The 6,000-nt window shown below is 49.8% G+C and overlaps 1 protein-coding gene across 1 annotated transcript in view; it reads right to left on the reverse strand.

Moving 5' to 3' along the window:
• The window catches only part of LOC108416094 (butyrophilin subfamily 3 member A2-like), a 534,853-nt gene that overhangs the window by 528,197 nt on the left and 656 nt on the right, over positions 1-6,000 (reverse strand). Inside the window, exon 1 of the mRNA XM_037540922.1 lies at positions 5,855-6,000. This exon is cut by the window's right edge and continues 656 nt beyond it. The gene's annotated coding sequence lies outside the window, so the exon portion shown is untranslated. The remainder of the gene's footprint in view (positions 1-5,854) is intronic.

Consider the following 6,000-nt stretch of genomic DNA (forward strand, 5'->3'; position numbering starts at 1 on the left):
TAAAGCCTGTTTAACTGCAGCGTCTGAAACCACTGAGGACTAAACAGACTAAAGCCCCTCTGCTCTGAACTCCAGGACCCCCACAGACAGCACAGTCAGTGGGAATCTTTACTCTCTCACTTTAAAGCCTGTTTAACTGCAGCGTCTGAAACCACTGAGGACTAAACAGACTAAAGCCCCTCTGCTCTGAACTCCAGGACCCCCACAGACAGCACAGTCAGTGGGAATCTTTACTCTCTCACTTTAAAGCCTGTTTAACTGCAGCGTCTGAAACCACTGAGGACTAAACAGACTAAAGCCCCTCTGCTCTGAACTCCAGGACCCCCACAGACAGCACAGTCAGTGGGAATCTTTACTCTCTCACTTTAAAGCCTGTTTAACTGCAGCGTCTGAAACCACTGAGGACTAAACAGACTAAAGCCCCTCTGCTCTGAACTCCAGGACCCCCACAGACAGCACAGTCAGTGGGAATCTTTACTCTCTCACTTTAAAGCCTGTTTAACTGCAGCGTCTGAAACCACTGAGGACTAAACAGACTAAAGCCCCTCTGCTCTGAACTCCAGGACCCCCACAGACAGCACAGTCAGTGGGAATCTTTACTCTCTCACTTTAAAGCCTGTTTAACTGCAGCGTCTGAAACCACTGAGGACTAAACAGACTAAAGCCCCTCTGCTCTGAACTCCAGGACCCCCACAGACAGCACAGTCAGTGGGAATCTTTACTCTCTCACTTTAAAGCCTGTTTAACTGCAGCGTCTGAAACCACTGAGGACTAAACAGACTAAAGCCCCTCTGCTCTGAACTCCAGGACCCCCACAGACAGCACAGTCAGTGGGAATCTTTACTCTCTCACTTTAAAGCCTGTTTAACTGCAGCGTCTGAAACCACTGAGGACTAAACAGACTAAAGCCCCTCTGCTCTGAACTCCAGGACCCCCACAGACAGCACAGTCAGTGGGAATCTTTACTCTCTCACTTTAAAGCCTGTTTAACTGCAGCGTCTGAAACCACTGAGGACTAAACAGACTAAAGCCCCTCTGCTCTGAACTCCAGGACCCCCACAGACAGCACAGTCAGTGGGAATCTTTACTCTCTCACTTTAAAGCCTGTTTAACTGCAGCGTCTGAAACCACTGAGGACTAAACAGACTAAAGCCCCTCTGCTCTGAACTCCAGGACCCCCACAGACAGCACAGTCAGTGGGAATCTTTACTCTCTCACTTTAAAGCCTGTTTAACTGCAGCGTCTGAAACCACTGAGGACTAAACAGACTAAAGCCCCTCTGCTCTGAACTCCAGGACCCCCACAGACAGCACAGTCAGTGGGAATCTTTACTCTCTCACTTTAAAGCCTGTTTAACTGCAGCGTCTGAAACCACTGAGGACTAAACAGACTAAAGCCCCTCTGCTCTGTAAAGATCATCCAACACATCCGTCCTTCACACCGTCCATCACTCGCTCCTTCGCTGGTCTCTGAACAGCAGCCAACATGATGATGATGATGAAGAAACAACAAGCAGCTTAATAACTGCAGCTCTTCTTTACAGCAGCGCAGCCGCAGGCTTTACTGAGCTGACACGGGACCGAGCCGACACTGGACCGAGCCGACACGGGACCGAGCCGACACCGGACCGAGCCACGGCGTAAACAGAAGACTTCATTAATAAACTACGTCTATTTTATTAATACAGAACACACAGTTCCTTATGACTGTACACACACACACACACACACACACACACACGCACACACACACGTACACACACACACACGTACACACACACAACAACTCCCTCCCCACAGTTCCTGCATTTTTGCACACTTCACTTTAACAACGTCAGCTGCTAAAATTACTGTATCAACCAAATGCTGTACATCGCTGCTCTGGCTGCCGCCCTCACTGCCCGCTGCCCTCACTGGCCGCCGCCCTCACTGCCCGCCGCCCTCACTGGCCGCTGCCTCACTGGCCGCTCCCTCACTGGCCGCCGCGCTCACTGGCCGCTGCCTCACTGGCCGCCGCCCTCACTTGCCCGCCGCCCTCACTGGCCGCTGCCTCACTGGCCGCTCCCTCACTGGCCACCGCGCTCACTGGCCGCCGCCCTCACTTGCCCGCCGCCTCACCGGCCGCTGCCTCACTGGCCGCTACACTCATATATGCTGGACTATCTGCTGGTCTGCTAAGCTCAGCATGCTCCTCCTCCACGCCCTCTCAGCACCGTGCGCTGCCTGTGCTTTGTATTTGTTTACTGTGTCGTCTGCGCTGTGCTGGTTGTGTTGCCTCGCGCTTGTGTTCCTGTGTTGGTCCTGGACGAATGGTGTTTTACTTCACTGTGTCCTTCTCTAGAGCTGAAATGACCACAAAGCCTGACCTCCCCCGACTCCTCAGGGCTGCAGTAACTAATCAGCACTACCAAGAATATGAAATAAACACTGGGCAGTGAGTCGCGTTATCCGTTAGGGGGCTTCATGACGTGTGCACTTCCCATTTACACCACACGACTGAAGACGGACATACAGATCAGCTGGTGCTGCAGGACAGAATCGCGCACGACTGGCTGAGTTCACCAAAAGATAAAGGCTCTCTCACATCTGTGGAGCCCACACGCCTCTCACACTCAGACCATCAGATCCTGCTGGAAAACATATGAACTAACTCGTTAATTACGGACTTTACACACAAACTTAATCACAAACGCACGGAAACTGACGGCCAGTCCAGGAGCCCATTTCAATGCTTTAACACCCCTTCACCCACTCAGACTGACCACTCAGACCTTCATCAGCACTGCGCTACACACTAGCGGTGTTAATTATAATAATAACTGGATTAATCCCACTGATAGGCTGGGATTATTCATGGAGTTTAGACAGTGTTTACTTGTAGTTTTGGGGGGAGATAAATAAAAGAATTCATGAGCTGTTTGGCAGTGAAAGGCGTGGCTGAGCTGTGCTTCTGCTGCACCAGCGTTGCCTTCAGTGCGTCTTTGTTGAGTCGGACCTGCTTCATCACTTCGAGAGATGAATTCCAGCGTGTGGACACATCCTGGACGAGCGTCTCCTCTTCTCACTCTCACTGTTTCTGTCCGTCATCATCACTGAACCACCTGCTGCTGCAATGGGCCACAACAGCAGGATTAAAGGAGCACAACTCAACAACAGCCAGTAAATAAAGTCTAAAATCCTCCAGAGTTCTTACCACTAACTGATGAACTGACCAAGCTTTTCTCAAACATCTCAAATTACTCTGCGAACTGATCCACACTCACCACCACATTCACAACTGGACCTGGGCAAGAACTGCTCCACTATAAGCAGACAGACAGCATCAAACACCTCAGCACAAATCTTCCCCCCCGGCTGCCACAGCTCATACATTCACCCCACAGTCCATCGGGCGGGTCCCGAGCTTCACTGCGTGACGGCGAGGACTCGAGAACGTGGCGCCACCGACAGAGAAGCGAAGGCTTGGCTGCAGAGTTTACATTTAAATATGAGTTCTGGGTTTAAACTGAGAAGAATGGCCAACAATACACATCATGATGAAAACTCATCAGCAGCCGGCGGAGAAGCATCTCCAGCTCTGACAAACGAACAACTAAAACCAGAGTTTCTGGATCCATCTTCAAAGACTCGTCAAGAGGGGCGATTTGTGGGCCAACGGTCACGGCGGGGAACAGAAAACCCACGGTAGGGCTGACCGTCTCAGTTCAGTTCACTTCACAGGTCTAAGCCTTCGAAGGACGCGGTCTACGAAGCAGTGGCCTTCACAGGCTGCTTAGACCGGTGAAGGATCCAGCCCCTGACCTGGGACACACTGATAGATAACCGTACCCCTCTCAAGGGCAGATCATTAATCATCAAAAGGACTGCACTACAAAAGATAAACTACATTTTATTCCACATTTCTGTGAGCCTGGACAGCAGAAACAGCAGCAAACATCTGAATTACACAAAGATTCCTTTCACCACTTCAACCTCAATATTCCAGTCCAATTATATCATAATAATATATCCACCCAGTCCAACCCAAATCACTCCAACCTACCCAGTCCAATCCAAATCACTCCAACCTACCCAGTCCAATCCAAATCACTCCAGCCTACCCAGTCCAATCCAAATCACTCCAGCCTACCAGTCCAATTCAAATCACTCCAACCTACCCAGTCCAATCAAAATCACTCCAACCTACCCAGTCCAATCAAAATCACTCCAGCCTACCCAGTCCAATCCAAATCACTCCAACCTACCCAGTCCAATCCAAATCACTCCAACCTACCCAGTCCAATCCAAATCACTCCAACCTACCCAGTCCAACCCGATCATTCCAACCTACCCAGTCCAACCCAATCATTCCAGCCTACCCGGTCCAACCCAATCACTCCAACCTACCCAGTCCAACTACTGTCATAAATTTCTGAGAAAAAAAAATTGAGCTCACTATTAAAAATAAAGCTGCAAGGTGGTTTAGATCCCCCAGGTTTTAGAATTATTTTTGTGCCACACAATTATTTAAAAATGGATGCACCCCAGTGATCAATGTAACTCCTCAATGGAAAGCGACCAATCACAGCGTCGAGAAATACAGATTTCTCATCCGGCAGTCATCAGTCCCTCTGTCAGATATCACACCTGCTTTAAAACCCAAACAGTTTTATGGAAAGTTCTCAAAATCAACAGCACTGATATGGAAACACCCACTTCACTGTGGAACAAAACAAACTGTCCGCACAATAAAAAAAATCCCCAATGGAAAAACAAAAGCATCTCACGCTCACGAGAGTCTGGAGGAATCAGTCCAGACGTACAGCACAGGTACTTTAGAAACGTTTCCTTAGAACCTACAACTTATATCTGCCATCATCCACAAGGAACATTTAACACGGTAATAAATTTAATATGTTGATAAAATTAATAACGATGTAGAAAAACCTCACAGCAGAAGAAACGCTTAAAAACAGCTAAACTACACCGTCCGCCTGGGCCTGACGCCGTCCCCCTGTGCCTTTCGCCGTCCCTCTGGGCCTGACGCCGTCCCCCTGGGCCTGACGCCGTCCCTCTGGGCCTGACGCCGTCCCCCTGTGCCTGACACCGTCCCTCTGGGCCTGACGCCGTCCCTCTACCTTATGGTGAGGCAGAGAGTCAGTACCTGCCTCTAAAGTCTGTATACAGTGACTCTGTATGAGTGAACAGAACTGTGGGGTATAAATATTAATACAGTGTGTTTTTGTCTGTGTGTAAAACAGGCCAGAGATGTTTTTATCATGTCCATCACGCCTGCTGTCAGGTTCAGGGCTCAGTGTGACTCAGGCCAGCAAAGCTGCTGCAGCTCACTTTCATAATGACAATCTCAAACGGCTCCATCCTTCCTATATAGTGCGCACTATAAGTCATGAAACACCTCGCTGTTCGTCCAGTGTGGAGCTGTGCACATGTGGCTGAACCCCAAACAGCTGTTTATTAGCCATATTATTGGATGGATGGATGGATGGATGGATGGATGGATGGATGGATGGATGGATAGATAGATAGATAGATAGATAGATAGATAGATAGATAGATAGATAGATAGATAGATCAGAACGACAGGGAATGCCTGAATACGGGAGGGAAAAATTTTTCCCGTAGGCCATAAAGTTACCCCGTGATAAAGCGAAAGTTATCCCGTGATAAAGCGAAAGTTTTCCCGTGATAAAGCGAAAGTTACCCCATGATAAAGCGAAAGCGCTCCTGCTCTCCGGTCTGCGTGTGAAGCCAGAGCTGCAGGCTGAGTGACCAGCGGGCGGGTTTCAGGCTCTCAGCGCTGCCGCCTGAACTCGGACCGGTACAGCTACTACAGTTAAAGCCGCGGCGCTACTCACTGCTCTCTCCGGTGAAGCTCTGCCTCAGCAGGTCTCCTCCAGCTCTCCTTCACACTCAGCTCCTCCTGCAGCTTCTCCTCCTTCCTCAGCAGGTCTCCTCCAGCTCTCCTTCACACTCAGCTCCTCCTGCAGCTTCTCCTCCTTCC

The sequence above is a fragment of the Pygocentrus nattereri genome, chromosome 9, assembly GCF_015220715.1.
Source record: "Pygocentrus nattereri isolate fPygNat1 chromosome 9, fPygNat1.pri, whole genome shotgun sequence".
NCBI classification, from domain to species: domain Eukaryota; kingdom Metazoa; phylum Chordata; class Actinopteri; order Characiformes; family Serrasalmidae; genus Pygocentrus; species Pygocentrus nattereri.